General features: G+C 37.5%; 1 protein-coding gene across 2 annotated transcripts in view; it reads left to right on the forward strand.

Annotated features, from left to right (window-relative positions):
- The window catches only part of SLC25A21 (solute carrier family 25 member 21), a 440,909-nt gene that overhangs the window by 184,960 nt on the left and 239,562 nt on the right, over nucleotides 1–16,387 (forward strand). The window lies entirely within an intron of this gene.

Here is a 16,387-nt window from a genome sequence, read left to right on the forward strand (position 1 = left end):
ATTAAGGTATAGTGATGGATGACCTTTTTTCTGAAGGTTGACATAATGTTGAATGGAATGTTTTGTTTATATCTGGTACCGAGTTTATTGACCAGCACCAAAGGGTAGGACCAAGCTGGGATTTGAACAGTCTCTACTTTTTTCTTTTTGTGGAAGCTGTTTTCTATGTCCCACCATCTCACAGGCAGCAGTTCTTAAGTTATTTCACAGATATCATTCCACAAGATGAATTACTCTCTTAAAAAGAAAAAAATCTTAGGCCTAAGTATTCATTACCAGAGTTGCAATTTTTGATAGGCAAATATGAAAAATTAAGCAGAGAAGGTTTTTACCACATTTGTCATACATCTTTAATCTTGGCCCGTCATCTCTAATGTGTCTACAGTTAAAATGCCCATGATTAATGGTGAGTTGCTATTGAGAGTGCCTGTAGATAAAATCACAGAATCCAGAAATAAAAGAGACCAACAAGTCAGCCAGGCCATCTGAATGACAGCATAGACTTGTCCCTGTGGTACCCTTTTCCATATGGATGGAAACAGAGTTATAATGAGAAATAGGAAAAACTTTTAGCATCAACCCAGGTGATAATTTCCTTTCATCACTAAGTAGGAAATTATCACTATACAAAAGTAATCCCTTTGGGAGAATTTTCCAAGTACTTAGCATAAATTATTTCTTTCATGATGTCAGCCATTACGCCTAGTTATTATAACCTCTTGAGCAATGCTGTACATTCTTCTTTCTTACATCTTTCAAGTTAATTTTACCGTGTCCATCTTTAGTCACTTTGAGTTTGTTTGCTCATTTGTTCATCCTTTCATTTAGTCCTTCATTCAATAAGTATTTTTTGAATGCCTACATGGTGCCAGGTTTTGAGTAGGATAGAAAGATGCATCAGAGAAAGAACTTTCAAGTGGCTTAAAAAGTAGAATAAATAAAACCGGTATAAAAATGCCCCCAATATAAAGTAGAATGTGATACATGTCCTTAGAAAGTTACAGACAGAGGTGGGAGGTGAAGATGCAGAAATAATCATTGTTCTTGCTGGAGGACTCTGGAAAATCTTCCTAGAAGTGGCAATATTGGAAGTGGGCCTTAAAGGATACCGAGAATTTGCACTTTCAGAGAACAGGGTGAAGCGGGGGAAAGACATTGCAGGCACAAGGAAAATGAAGCAAGACACGGAGGAAGGGAAGGAAGGGAGAAGTGAAGGAATCAGAAAATAATGGAAAACAGGAGTTGGGGCCAAATCAGCAAGGACCTCGAGAGGCCGAGCTAAAGATTTCAGGCCTCTTCCTTGGTCGGTAGAGAGGAATTGAAGCTCCTTAGCAGAAAAAGACTTTATCAGAACTGTGCTACAGAAGAGCTCTCCAGGATGGGGTGGAGGATAAAGAGACCAAAGGTGAGGAGCCCAGTTGGGAGGCCTTGATGGGAGGGAGAGGGTTCCTGTAAAAGAAGAAAGAGGAGCAAGAGCGGGGCAGTGGAGTGAAAACGTAAAGCAGAGGTCACATCAGAAGATCAGAGGCATGTTTTACTGGGGACGATGCATCAAGATCGACCTTCAGGTTTCAGCTGAGTGACTGGGAGAGTCAATAAAATTGCAAACAGGTTTAGAAGGGATGGAAAGGCAAGTTGAGTTCTGGAGACCAGTATGATAATCTGGTTCTACAGAATCATGTTGGATACGTCTTTGAATCCCCAATTTCTAACAAAGTGTGGATGCTGAATAAAGTCAGAATGTTATTTAACAACCAAGTTACCCCATGTGAAGATGTCCAGGAGGCAGCTGGAAAATCAAGCAATTCATAATTTATTTTCTCTCTTCACAGTGTCTGATACATGGTATACACTTAAGCACGTATTAAATATCTAATGTTTTATTTCTTAACCATAAGAATGGTTAAAATGCATAAATGGTAAACATTTTTGAGTAAATTCCTCTGTTATTGTGATAATTTCTAAAGTGATAGATTTATACCCCATCTTCTCAGTTAGTACAGAACACAATATTTGAAATATATGGTCTTGTGCTGAGAACATTTTTATACCAGAAAACTTTGTGCCACAATTACTTTATGCCAGGAAGAAAATACTAACTTTCAGCCATTTGTTTGCAGTATGAAATAAAGTTAGCTAAAAGTTTTTGCCTCTCTTAGTTTTGCCATCTTATTGAAGGTCAATTTGAGTAGGCATAGATTCACATTTTTCAGTTTGGAGCTAACCACTTACAAACTTTTATATCCTGTTTTGACTTTTCCTTTGTATTCCACATTCCTGACTTTATATGTGCTTTAAGATTTGTGACTTGATTTTATCAGTTGTTTATGCCATATTCGTGTTATGAACAATGTGAATCTTATGAATTACAAAATAGACATATTAATACAATCTTTGCTATTTAGCCCAGCCTGCCCTTTACACAAAGTAGCCCAAAAATATCCTGCTGCATTTGTATAAAATTCAAAAGTTGGTGATTAAGAAACATCTTAAAGTTCAAGCACGTTGCTGATTCGTAATAGCTTTAGTACATCTTATCATTAACCAAATATTTTCTGACATTCAACCCCTGATAACCAAAAGGAGTGCTTAGACATGGACGGTAATACAGGCAGTTGATACGTCAAAACTAAATAGGCAGACGTAGAGATAGAATAGCGAAATGTTAAAAATCAAATTCCACAACACCGCTGAAGGCTTCAGAGAACACTGGGTAGCCACAGCTTGATGATAGATGAGTAACCGGATCTAAACGTTCTGTAAATACCCAGTCATTTCAGAGAAGCCTCCTTGAATATCCTGTTCTTTATACCTGAAACATGACAACTTGAAGACTGAGCCCAAACCATAGGAGGTGTAGTCTTTTTGCTCAAGACCACACTCTTGTGGACTGGAAAAAAATGGGATTTATTTGTATTGTTATTGTGATATATTGTTATGATGTTAAGGAATCACTGTTTTTTGTTTGGTTTTCACTCTTAATTATTGTAGCACAGAATTTTCAAGAATTGTCAGTTTGAACTCCAAATATCTGAGAAATGGTGGGACTTTTTGAAGTTTAGACTTCTTTGGTCTACAATTTGCTTCTAATCCTGATGTCACTTCTGCTTGCTGAACATGACAATTCCATCATTTATTTAGTAAACATTGGCATGAGATAATACTATAACAAAATTAAGAAAAGAATTCCACCTTTTAATAAACTTATCCACAGTAACAAAAAGAATCTTTAAGAACATCAGATAATAGATGACCCCCCTCCAAGTTGATACTCTGTTTCTTGCTTTAATATCTATACTGCTGAGAACTGAAAGGAAGAAGATAATCGTTCATTCCACTGTGATTCCCTTTTATTGGTTCAGGTTTACCTTGCATTCATTGTGCCTGAAGCAAGACTACCTGAAGCATAGGAAAAAGGAAGCCATTGCAGAATTCCCCTACTTAGGATGTATGTAACCAGTGAATCATTTTGTGGGATTCCCAGAATGCAGAGATCTTAGCTGGTGAGATCTCCGGATAACTCAAAGACCTGTAATCAGAAGCTCTGAATTGATTCCATGTTTGTGTATAGAACTGTGCGGTATATCCACAATGGCAGACGGAGATTGATCCCTCAGCCATGTACTCCCTTTGTAGGAAATATCAGGCTGTCTCAGCCATCTGTTGCCACAGTAGGGAAAAACAGGCTAACCCATGGAATTGAGTGAATGTGTTTAGTGTGCCTGGGTTTCATTCATCCATTTGTTTATTCCTTCACTGATTTATTCTCTCTTTCATTCACTCACTCACTCATTCATAAAAAGATATCCAGAATGTATTATGTTAGGCACTGAAGTCAGAAGATGATTAAGATAATCCTTATCCTTATCTACTGGGACACATACAAATTAACTACTCTATGATACAACATAATTACTTCTATATAGAACTAATATGAACAAAATGTTAAAGGGAATGGAGAGAGAAAATACCCTTAGGGGGTGGGAGTAGCGAAAGGCTTTACGGTGGGCATCAGTGATTCCCAAATGTTGTTCCCTAAACCCATCCCTATGCATAATGAAGTCTCCACTGGTTTGTGTGAAATAAGAATAAAGAATACATCTTTATAAAATTTATTTTAATCCGTTTAAAGAACTTTCATTTTTAAGATTCTATCCTTTCTACTTCTGTGCTATTAACAATTCCCTTTCTTTCGTGAAAGAATGGTGAGAGTAGATAATGGTAATTTGAAAAGTTTTCTTGTTTGGCAAAAAAAAAGTTGGCAACTCTGTGTTATTCTTCAAGATTAAAAAAAATTTACTGACCAGTAAAATCTGTTAGTTTGGGAACCGTGTCGATGATATTTGAGATGGGCCTTTGCTTGAGTCTACCCATTTTCCAAATCCTGACAACATCTGGAAACTAGTACATCCAGGCAGCTTACTTTTTCCAAAGGTAAGACAATCTGAAATATAATTAGGTTTAAAGAGGATAAAGTGTCCTCACGGACAGTTCTTAAGAGGCAAAGCCATCAGTGAATAGACTTTTGGCAGATATTCCTTTTCTTGTCCTCTTTACGAATTCATGGTGGTCAACCATGCTTTACCACAGAATTGACCCTAGTTCAACCTCAGAGACAGAAAAGTTTCTGCGTGGACTAATGTCTGCCTCAGTGAGATATATTTCTGTAATAAGTAGATTTGTTTGTGCTTCCATCTAATCGTAGAAAACTCCGAATTCATCTGTCTCATTGATAAAGAACCACTGAACTAGCTGAGGTTTCCTAACACCCACCATACATCTGAAAAGCAAGAATTTTCCTCACTGTGATCTGCACCCATGGCTGAACTCTGGACGTAACCAGATGGTGATGAGTCTCACATCAAGGGACCTGGTGTATGTGGGTAGTGAGTGCCCACACGGAAGGGCCAGACCCCACAGCCCCACTTCCTCTGGGTCCTGGGCATGTTCAGTTAGAACAGGGATTAAGAGCAATAAATATGTCCTGAAGGGAACAATTTTACTCTGGATTGATACCAAAATGCCAGTTCTTACCCAATCACAAGGTAGAGTATTTGCAAACAATGTGAGCATGTACAGTGATGTTTAAAAACATATTTAACTGATTTATACAAGCACACACATAGTTAGTTTATTTGTATGAATCTCAGGCTCATTCTTTTCAAGAGACTGACCTTGTCTCTATTTCTAGACAGAAAATAGTAGCACACAGTTGGCATGATTTTGCTTTTTCTTGCTATTTAAGTAAAAACCACCACTCAACTGGATAGTTTTGCAATGGCTAAAATTTAAGTAGAACTAGCCTATTTTCTTAGTGTGTCATGATTTGCCTAAAATTTAGAATTGCAAAATATAAGAGGGAATGGAGTTTTGAAGATAGCTTTACAGTCAACTTAAGTGTCAAGAAATAATTTTTTATTAATCATGGAATTTTGGGATATTTTAGAAACCAAATAAACTTTCTTCTTCACTTTGAGTTTGAGGAAATTGAGGCTCAGAGAAAGTAACAACCTTTTCAAGAAGACATAGACAAATCTATACTGTCTTAATAGCAATTACATTGTTTTAATATTACTATATTTTAATTATTGATGCTTCTTGAAAACAATTCTTTGCAAAAAAAAAAAATGTTTCTTGCACAAATATTTGGACAAAATAAATGACTCTATTGAACAGACAGGTCCGTGGATAAGGAAAGCCCTATTCTTTTCTTTGCTCCGGTGATGTGGATAGAGTAATTGGTAGGGTCCATGCAGTGGTTAGTGGGGAGTTTGGTGTTTGAGTTGCAGGGAGTTGCAATGATTCAGAGACAGTGTTGTGGAAAAAGTAATCGAGATAATATAACTAATCAGCAGTCCCCAAATTCCCTAAGTTATATTATTTTTGAATGTTGTCACTCTATTTTAAGTTATTATATTGCTTAAACCCTATTTCTGAACACAGTTATTGTTTGCTTAAAAGTAGGCTATTTGTTTTGGTAATAGCTTTTTTTTTTTTGTAATGGTGAGAGAGAAGTCAAATTATTGCTCTTTTTGTGTAATTTTAATGGAGGGCGAAATAGTTCATGGTGTGGCTTGGTCATCAAAACATTGTCTCCGAGACAAAGAAGGCTGCCTCCAGTAGATGGAGTTGACTTCAGATTGCTCCTTTTTTCCCTTGGAGACTCAAGGAGCAAAGAGTGCTCATAGTGTGGTTTCAGCAACCAGAGCAGAGGAAATCTTGGAGTTGAGATATGGAGTCTTGCCTTTGGGCTCCCGGAAAGCTGTTGTAGAGGGGAGCATGGAGTGTCTGTTCCTCACTGCCTGGTTGGAATATCCTTCCACACTGTATGACAAGGGTGAAGAGATGCAGGCTTTGATTCCTGGGACTCCAGGTTTTCCCAGAAAATGAGAGAAGCAAAAGGTCCAATTGGCCCATTTCTTCAAGTAAGAATTTACAGAACAAATTATGTGATTATCCCCTGCAAAGGGAATGTAAATGGAGGTCAGGCTGTGGGGTAAGTTGTTGCTGACCCTAAGTCAAGTAATTGATTTGTCTAACTCCAGAAAGTTACTCAGTGTTTCCCACACTGCCCTTGAACGAGAATGTAGACTCCTGGTGGCCAGGGACTGTGTCTGTTTACCATTTGCAGCCCCTAAAACATGATAAGAGCTCTATATTACTCCACTGGGATGTCAATAACAAAGTACCACAGACTGAGTGGCTTAAACAGTGGAAATTTATTTTCTACAGTTTTAGAGGCCAGAAGCCCAAGATCAAGGTGCCAACAGAATTGCTTTCCGGTGAGACCTCTCTTCCCGGCTTGTACACAGCTGCCTTCTCGCTGTGACCTCACATGGCCTTTGGAGAGAGAGAGAGAAATCTCTGTTGTTTCTTCTTCTTACGGGGGTGTCAGTCCTGTCAGATTAGGGCCTCACCCTATGACCTCATTTAACTTTAATTACCTCCTTCTCCAAAGAAAATCTCATTGGAGTTAGGGCTTCAGCACAAGAATCTTAGGGGGACACAGTTCAGTCCATAATAAGCTAATAAAGGTTTATTGGGTAAATGACTGAAGAAAATAAATGGTATTATTCAGCATTCAAAGGTGAAGGGTGACGTGATTTTATAAAGTTATCTTGCAGCAAATTCCATGGTCCAGGGTTTCCACAGATGTGTTGTAGGGATACTAGTCTCTCAAGATGCTCTGTGAGAACAGGATTTACATGGTTAAATATGTTTGTAGAAGTCTGCATACTCCATCCCTTTCTTGGAGAGTCAGATTATACATGTTAGCATATTAAAGTTTCTGAGAGGTGCGTCACAAAGGGAAGCTGTTTAACTGTACTTAACCCAGAGTTTCCTCCCATGTATTGGTTAGAGAACCTTCCTTCCACTTTTTTTTTTTTTTTTGGAGAAACCTATTTGCAGTCTATTTGCCCACTTTGGAAGATGCTTCAACTCCTGCTGAAGGGTAACATACTCAGGGTTGGCGGGTTGGGGGGCAGGTGGAGATCTCTCGTTTACCCTGTTTTCCATTTAGCATCTCAGCTCAACTTTAGACTCTCAGAAAATAGGAATCTAGAAATGAGCATTAATATATAAACTTAAACTTGGTATCATGGCAATAAGAACAAAAATAAAAGGTAAAAGTTGTTCTTAAAGAAAAAAAATTTATCCCATAGATTTGGAAATGACTGTAGAAAAGAGAAGCCCTTTGCCTGGAGCCTGGAGGGGTGAGGGGTGGAAGGGGGAAGGGCAGAGGGAAAAAATTCCTGGGAAAGAAAACTGGAGCTCATGTGAAAGATGACTTAACCTTTATTGTGCTTTAAAGACAAGTTTAAAGCTTATTTTAAATTGGTTTGGTTTACAAACTTGTTCACTTTCTAATTAGTGCATGACAGGAATTAAAAATCTCCATCGAAATACATACAATTTTAGCAGTACACGAAAGTCGTGTCTTGGGGTGAGTTTCCACCACCAGCATCAAGAAGAGAATGAAGACGATTGCGTAGGTGACTGGAAGTCAACAGCAAAAGTTCTTACATTGTGTCTCCAGAGAGGAGAAAAGGCTTTGAAACAGTACTTCTGATTGTGGTGATTGCGAGAAGTTATCATCTCTCCTTCGTGATATGTCATGGAAAGAAAGCTGGATTGATAGACACTGGCCTCTGAAGGACACTGTGTTTTGTGTGTCACATCCACAGCTAATTCTGGGCTTAACCAGAACCCATCGCTTCATCTATTTAAGCTTCAATTTGCACGTTCATAAAATGGGAGTTGGGGGGCAGGGGTTGGACAAGGTGATTTGTAAGTTCTCAACCAGTTTTAACATTCTGCGACTTTATCCTTTAGATCAAATGTTGTCAAACAGATATAGAATGCAAACCACACATGTCAGTTCAAACTTTTGAGTAGCCACCTTAAAAAAAGTAGAAAGAAACAGGTGAAATTGATCACATTTTCTAATTTAATGCAATTAACTCAAAATATTAACTTAACAGGTAATCAATTAAAAACATTAATGAGATAGCTTACATTCTGTTCTTAATACTGAGTCTTTGACGTCTGAATATGTTTTACACCTATGGTACATCTCACTTCAGACTAGCCATATTTCACGTGTCAGTTGCCACTTAGGGCTAGTGGCTGTCTTATTTAGCTGCACAGCTTTAGCCCCAAGCATGAGAAAGCCAAACTTTTCGTCACTAAATCTATACGTCAGCTAACTTTAAAAATTTATTGTTTTCTGACTTGTATTAGCCAGCTAATTAGGGTAACAAATTTTAAAAATTGGAGCCTTTGGCTTTATATACATATTCTGCACACTTAGTTATGTCCTACATAAGGCAGTACCTCTAGCTGTGTATATAGTTGAATGTATGCATGATATAGATTTGAAGTCATAATTGCACACTTAGAAACTGAGATTTCTAAACTAATGTGTCCTAACTTCCATCACAATTAAAGCTCCTTCTTATTAATACTATATATTTTTCAGTGCTCTTCTAAAATATTCATACTTTGGAGTAATGATGGTCCCTTCTTAGAGGAAAAATAAATATCTAGTTACTAATCCAACATTCTCTGAGAAGCTTTCACTATTTATTTCCACATACATATCATTTAAAATAGAGTAATGCTTAAAATGTGTTTTGGGTGCAATACTTCCAAGTCTTAAAAACAGTCCCTTCTAAGAGGAAAAATGAATATCAGGTTACTAACCTAATAAAACCTGAGATGCTTTTGCAGAATATGTTCAGATATATATAGTTTAAAGTAAAGTACCCCCCTAAAATGTGTTTTGAGTGTCACATTTGAGAGGGAAAATGTGTGCAGGTGACCAAAACTCTCTGGTTTTAGTGGCACAAAAGTAAATCAGACCTAAAATATCATCAGATGTGTGTGTCTGTGTATGAGAGAGACCATTTGGAACAGTCTGTGTCATGCATTTTGGAGCAGACATGGTAAATCATCGTGAGATGAGGACCACCACTGTGTTTGTGGAGCAAAATCCCAGCCTTTCTTTGCTGGATAATAAATGATTGCAGGGCTGGAAAGGAGTCATATGTTTCAGACTGGCCAAAGACAAACTATCTTTGAGCCCAGTCTTCTTAATTCACCTGTACACATCCCACATTATTACTCAGGTGCTAAGCAGGAGTGCGTTTTGTCTTCAAGGCTGAAAGACCCTTTAGTTTAAATTATGAACCTTCTCTGGTTTTCTTTGAGAAAGTAAAATAAATGCTGTAGTGGTTGCTAGTTGTAAAAAGTTGTTAAAATACACAAGTTCTGCCCCATTTCCAGTGAAATGCTGTGACTTAAGAATGCCTGTTTATTGTTACTTGGTGTGCAGCTGAGCTGTGCAGGTAGATGTAATTGGATTCTCTTTCTCTTCCCTTTGTGCATTTCATTATCACTTATGGACTGTTTCCAAAGGCGAGAGTTGAAACAACCTAAGAGTGAAGTACTAAATAACTTTTAGAAACTTTTGCTGAGCCAGTGGGGTGGAGTGAGGAGGGTTGGAGGATATGGAATTAAGCAACTTCTCAGCATTTTAATAAAATTATTACAAAAAAGAAATAGTTTCCAGAATGGGGTTGCTGTAAAATGGAAAAAAATTGTAATATTGTGCCAAATAAATACATATAAAATATTAAAACATGGTCTGGGCACAGGTTGGTTTGTGTTAATAGCTCGTTTCCATTATCTGTCAGGTTAGATTTCATGCTCAGACCGTGACGCGCTGACAGCCTAGAGGCATTATTAAGATTACAGGGGTGGCCATCTTTCATTGGACTGCGAGGCTGGACAGTTGTTGAGCAAAACCAACTGTTCCTTGGATTTTAATTAATTGGACATTTGAGAATTGTGACAACATGTTTGAAGTAATGATTTATGGAAGAAAAATTTCACCTACTCATTATTTAGCAGGTCTTTTTCTTAATGCTGATTCTATGAGGCAGGCAGATGCATGTAAAAAATAGAAATTTGAGGGGGCACATGTTAATGTCATTGAAAGATTTGAAAACACACTAAGCTTTTGTTGGAATTACTACGCTAAGATTTACCTATGGAGTTATATATTTATTGGCATTAACAACTGATAAAATATGTTCATTTATGGTACACTTAATTAAACTTAATGAATTATATTTAAAGTAACCTCACATGCTTTCTCCCTTCTACATTGATAATGGCTAGTGGCTAGCCAATACAGAAATTATTTAGAGGCAAGAGGTCTTAATCCTTGAATGTGTCTATAGTTTGTGAGATCCCAGACACTATTTACAGCTTTTAACTTTGTATTTTAATAGCAAACTTTTTACTATATTAGTACAGTGTGAAAAGAAGCAAATTTGCATTTGCAAACTTGTTTCATATATTATTTATAATTGATAACATCATTCTGCTTGTTTCTTGTTCTGAATCTAATATGATTTTTATATTCACAGCATCCGTGAAGTATCATTAATTTATCTGATGGTTTTATCTTGTACTAACAAATGCATGAGCATCATTCACATCACAGGTACATCATAGGGCTAGAGGTTACATTGCTAGCTTGCTTATGTTCATATGTTCAAACTCCTATTCTAGATTTTGAATGGTGAAATTTGTTTTTTTTCCAAATTTCTTTCTTGAATAGTATTAGATATGTGTTTTGTTGTGATAAAATACATGTAATATAAAATTTACCATCTTAACCATGTCTAACTGTACAGTTCAGTGGCATTAAGTACATTCACGTTGCTTTATAATCATCACCACCATCCACCTCCAGAATTCTTTACATCTTGTAAACTGAAACTCTGTACCCAGTAAACAGTAGCTCTCCATTTCCCCTCCTCCCAGCCCCAGGCAACCACCTGTCTCTATGAATTTGATTACTGTACCTCATAGAAGTGGAATCATACTGTATTTGTCCTTTTGTGACTGGCATGTTTCATTTAGCACAATGTCCTCAAGGTTCATCTATGTTGTAGCATGTGTAGAATTTCCTCCCTTTTTAAGGTTGAATAATATACCATTGAATGGATAGACCACATTTTTTTAAAATCCATTCATCTGTTGATGAACTCTTGGGTTGCTTCCACCTTTTGTGAATATTGAACATTGTGAATATTGAACATTGATGTACGAGTATCTCTTTTGGTCCCGGTTTTCAGTTCTTTTGAGTATATGCCCAGAAGTGGATTTGCTGGATCATATGGTTACAATTTGTCTTAAATAGGCTAAAAATGAGATATATCACATGATACATGGTATCGATTCACATTTATACCTCCTTTTGTAGCAATATTCTTAACTCAATCTCTCACTTTATTCATTAAATGAAGATAACTCCCCTCATTACTCAGTAGTTTGAAACAATTATGGGAGCATTTTAGAAGGAGAAAAAATAACCACCTCTGCTTACACTCACGAATAGTCCCAAAGAAATAAAAATAATCGTCTGGGTCAGAGGAAAGAAGAGTTTCTGTTTGGTTGGTTTTCGGTTTGGGTTTAGACTGTCCTCATAAGGTTAACTGGTAAGGATACTCACTCCTAGAGAAATGAACTGGGAGAAACAAACAGGATTTGACATGTTCTTTGCAATTATTCTGGGGGTATTATGAAAAGGACAAAATGATGTTAAAGCATAATATATTTCAATTGGAAAATTAGAATTGATTTACACAACAAAAATACGCTGCCATGGGATGAATCAGCCTCAGGCAGTGGACCTAATTTTAGAGCACTCAGTCTTGGTTCTCTGTTCTGTTGGTTTGGCTTCTGAAGTAATGCTTGTTGTCCTTGAAAAATGACAGGAGATGGAATGGTCTGGGAGGAAGAGAGAAACATGGAATTTATTATTGCTAATGAGGCCACAGGTAAATTCTGTGGGCTGAGAAATACTTTACAAATGCACAGTGGTTTTCTTGTGTATTAAATAGGGCAGTCATAGTTACTTGTTCATAACAATGCCTGAGCTGGCCACTCAGAGTCCCACCCTTCTGCTGGAGCAGATGTCTTTCTCCTGAGGCTGTCTGGCTGAGGGGGAAAGGAGAGCCTGTCACCATCTGCAGTGTTTCCTCGTACACAGTTTGCTCTTCTCCCATCGTGGTTTCCCAAGTTCTAACCATGTCTCAAGGCCCAGCTTCCTCCTTCTGATACCATCATCACCACCTTGACACCTGAGCTGACGGCAATTGCCTTCCTGTGAATTGCCATAACAGTCTATCTGAGCCCCCTGTGGCTATCGCTTTTTTTCTGCTACTTGTCCACATGTTTTCCTCCTCCCACTAATGGCAGGCTCTGGCTCTGGTTCATCCTTGTTCTTGTCCCACAGCATGCTGGGCCAGCGTCCCACATGTGGACAAGTTTCAGAACATGATCCTGACAACTGGCCTGTGGGGAGCAGAATTCTTTACCCCTGGTGACTCTCCAGCATGGTCACTTGCAGAAGTACAGAGGTGGACACAAGACTATTTCTCTGTGATGTAGTTGGAGTGGGATTAGGGGAGAGGTTGTATTTATATAAATTTGGGATTTCAGAAAGAATTGGGGTATCTCTTGAAGGAAGCCTTTTCTTGCCACTGAACTCTGACCCATCAGTCAATTTTTTCCTCTTTTATTTCTTCTCTTATAAATTTAGTAGTGGTAACTTCAAACAATATAAAAAGTCGGTTAGTATATCTTTTCTCAATCAATTAATCAAACTTGCTACTAGGAGGTTTCCTAGTCAGCCAAAGATTCTTGCTAACTGGAAGGCATGGTCAGGTGTCTAGGATGTGAATCCTGTTCTGTTTCTAAGTTTTGAGGAACTGTTCTGACCTGACATGGTAGAGCTTTCAGGGGAGGTACTGTGTAAGCTGTGTGGAGCCCAGAGGGTTATGCTGCTGTGAGCGTGAGTTCTCTCACAGTTCTCTGCAGTTTCACAAGAACCAAAGTCACAAGGGGCAGTTGATCTCGTTCTCTCACATTGCAGCACAGCGGGAACCTAAAGGGGCAGAAACAGCCCTCCAATAGTGTGATACTTGGAACAGTTCATTCACATGCTCTGAAATGAACTTCCACATATCTAAAATGTGATATGAAACAAACCCAATGATATTAGCTAAAATGCTGGTTTTTAAAGTTGAGCATCAGTAAAGCACATGATTAGTGTGAGAGATGAGGTTAATATGAAAGGATGAAAACAGCTTGCTCTCCATGATTAAAGACAAGGAAAAGGTTATTAATAGGAAAAAATGTGTATATGAACCTCTCTCGTCATGTATTAAAAATTAAACCAGATAGCTAAACAGTGTGGTTGCCTGATAAAGCAGAGCAGACCTAGAGTAAATATGGGGCCCTTGCATTTTAGTAACCGAAGTCAGCATGTGTTTATGGAAAACTTGACTCCTAACTTACCACGGGGACATCTTGGGCTTGGTTTGGTCCTAGGCATGGTTTTCCCCTTCTGTGCCTCCATCATAAAATAGTCACCAACTGTAGATGTACTCCTTAGAGCACTCACAGCGACAGTGAACTAAAATCCATTTCCTAATGTAGAAAAATATGATAAAAGCTTTTCTTCAGGAAATCATAGAATCCCACAATTGGAAGACACCCTTGAGGTCCCTTGGGGAACTGAACTGAGGTTTGACTCAAGGAGTAGTAATTCTGCCTTTGCTCGATCTCATCGAATTGGGGACTCGTTGCCTTCTGAGGGAGGGTCCCTCCACCAGGACCACACCTGTCCCCACTCCCCAGAGGTGGGGAGGCAGGGCTCATTTAAATTTGTCCTTCTACTAAAAATGCTGTGAAGGAAAAATGACTCTACCTCTGCGCATAATATTGACATGTGAAAATTCCAAATTTAATGTTAAGAGGTGTGTGTAAGTAGTATTTGGTGACTTATGTCCCAGATACAGACAGAACCTCACAAACAGCCTGTCAGTTGATTTCATAAAAATTCTTTGCTTGATGGAGAATAGACTAGTGTGACCAGGTTTGGCAGAACATACCAAGGGAAAAGAAAATTGCACAATCCTTGTTTTTACTATGTTATATTTTTCACCACACCTGGTCTCGTTCCCCTCCAACACCCATACCCCCTCCAAATTTTCTTTGTGTCCTTGCAGAAAATTAGAATCATAACATTTGGTTGCATACTTAGGATGAATTACCCCACATACTTTTCATCTGTCTTTTCAGATGTGTTGATAGAAAGCATAGATTACAATAATTAAAATGTGTTCTTTTCCCCAAATGCCTTTGCAATCCAAGGTAAATGACTCTCCTACGACCTTCTCCACTAGGTGCCAGCACAGCTCTGCTCCCTGCTTTTGTTCATTTCTTTAGTTGGTTGTTTCAGCTAATCTTCGGCCTCTTTAATAACATGGATTTTGCACGTATGTGTATTTTTGTTTGTTTGGTTGGTTTGGTTTGGTAATTTTGATTAAATTTAACCAAAAAAGATTTGCCTTAGGCTGGCTTTCTAATCACTAAGAATTTCATTTTCAAAAACTATTCAAGGTACGATGAATTTAGGTCATTACAAGCGGCAAGGTCTTTTATTTTTAGTCCGAACTCTTGCTTATAAAGTTCAGCATTAATTGTGAAAGAATGAATGGTAGTCAAAATAATTGAAAATTAAACAACTGTGTAATATAAATAAATTTAAAGTGGAGTGGTCTATTTCTAAAGTTAAAAGAGCAAAATTTTCGATGTTTACCAGTTTTGTTTTTTAAGAATTAGTTTTTAAACTTGATACAGTTACTCCTCCTTCAGTGTAGCTTGGTGTATCATTCGTTTCACTTCGTCTAACTACATTTAAAATTTATTTAAAAATATTCTTATATATTTCAAAATGAAGGTAATACTACCATATTTGCACTGTCTTTTACTTGTTATAGTAGTCTGTGTGTTAACAATTTCCCAAAATTGTGTATTTAAGTACTCTTTTGTTCATCTACTCTCAAAGGTTTCATTTTTTACATTTATTTTTTAATAACTTGAATTTTTCAATCATTAGCAGTTAATATTTTGAATACTAATGAAGAATAAGACATAAAATTAGTCTGTGAACAAAAGCATAGTTATATTTAATTTTGAATATCCTAAGCTGTATAAGAAAACACAACAAAAATATTCCGTGCCGTAACTAAATACATACCAGAGACCTTCTACCTAGAAAATACCATCAAAATGCAATCTAATATGATAAAAGTACCTATTTAAGGAGTGGTAACGTTATGACTCAAGATTTATATTCAAATTGCCTGACTTTTGAATTTATTTGATGCTGTTATCTTGATGATGGAAGTTAAAGCAACAGGCAGCAGTGTTGCTGCCGTCGCTCCTAAGTTTTTAAATGTCAGATGTACAGTCAAAATATTCTCTGTACAATTTTGTGCAGTATGATGTTTGAAAATGATGAAAGCCATGCAGTGTTGACTATATATTTAGGCTAATGGGATAGCTCGATTTCTAAAACTGTGAGGCAATTTCTTTCCTGTTTTATGGTCTCTTCTGGGGTAGGATCGCTGCTGTTTCTGATCACACGCATTGTGGGAAGACCACCGTGTGCTCCCCGAGTTTGATTTGATACTTCTTAGTGTCAATATTTTGAGTAAATCTTGGATTATTCAAATTTCAGGAATCTTCTGGACCTACGTAGATATAATTCATACTGTATAATTCTGTTACTTCCGTTCTGATTGTTTTTTGTTAATCTGTAGAAGTATTTTTGTGTTAAGAGAAAAAGAAAAAGGAAAGCAATGAAGTGCTGCTTAATCCGAAACAGAGGTTTTTAAGTTTAGTCTCAGAAGCAAGATCAAATGACCTATCCAGTCATACTCTTATCTCTAATTCCTTCACAGTACCTCTCTCGAGTTTCCCAGATCAGCCCAAACGCTGGCTGGAATAGTGTATTCCGTAC

Source organism: Equus quagga, chromosome 2, assembly GCF_021613505.1.
Source record: "Equus quagga isolate Etosha38 chromosome 2, UCLA_HA_Equagga_1.0, whole genome shotgun sequence".
Lineage (NCBI taxonomy): Eukaryota > Metazoa > Chordata > Mammalia > Perissodactyla > Equidae > Equus > Equus quagga.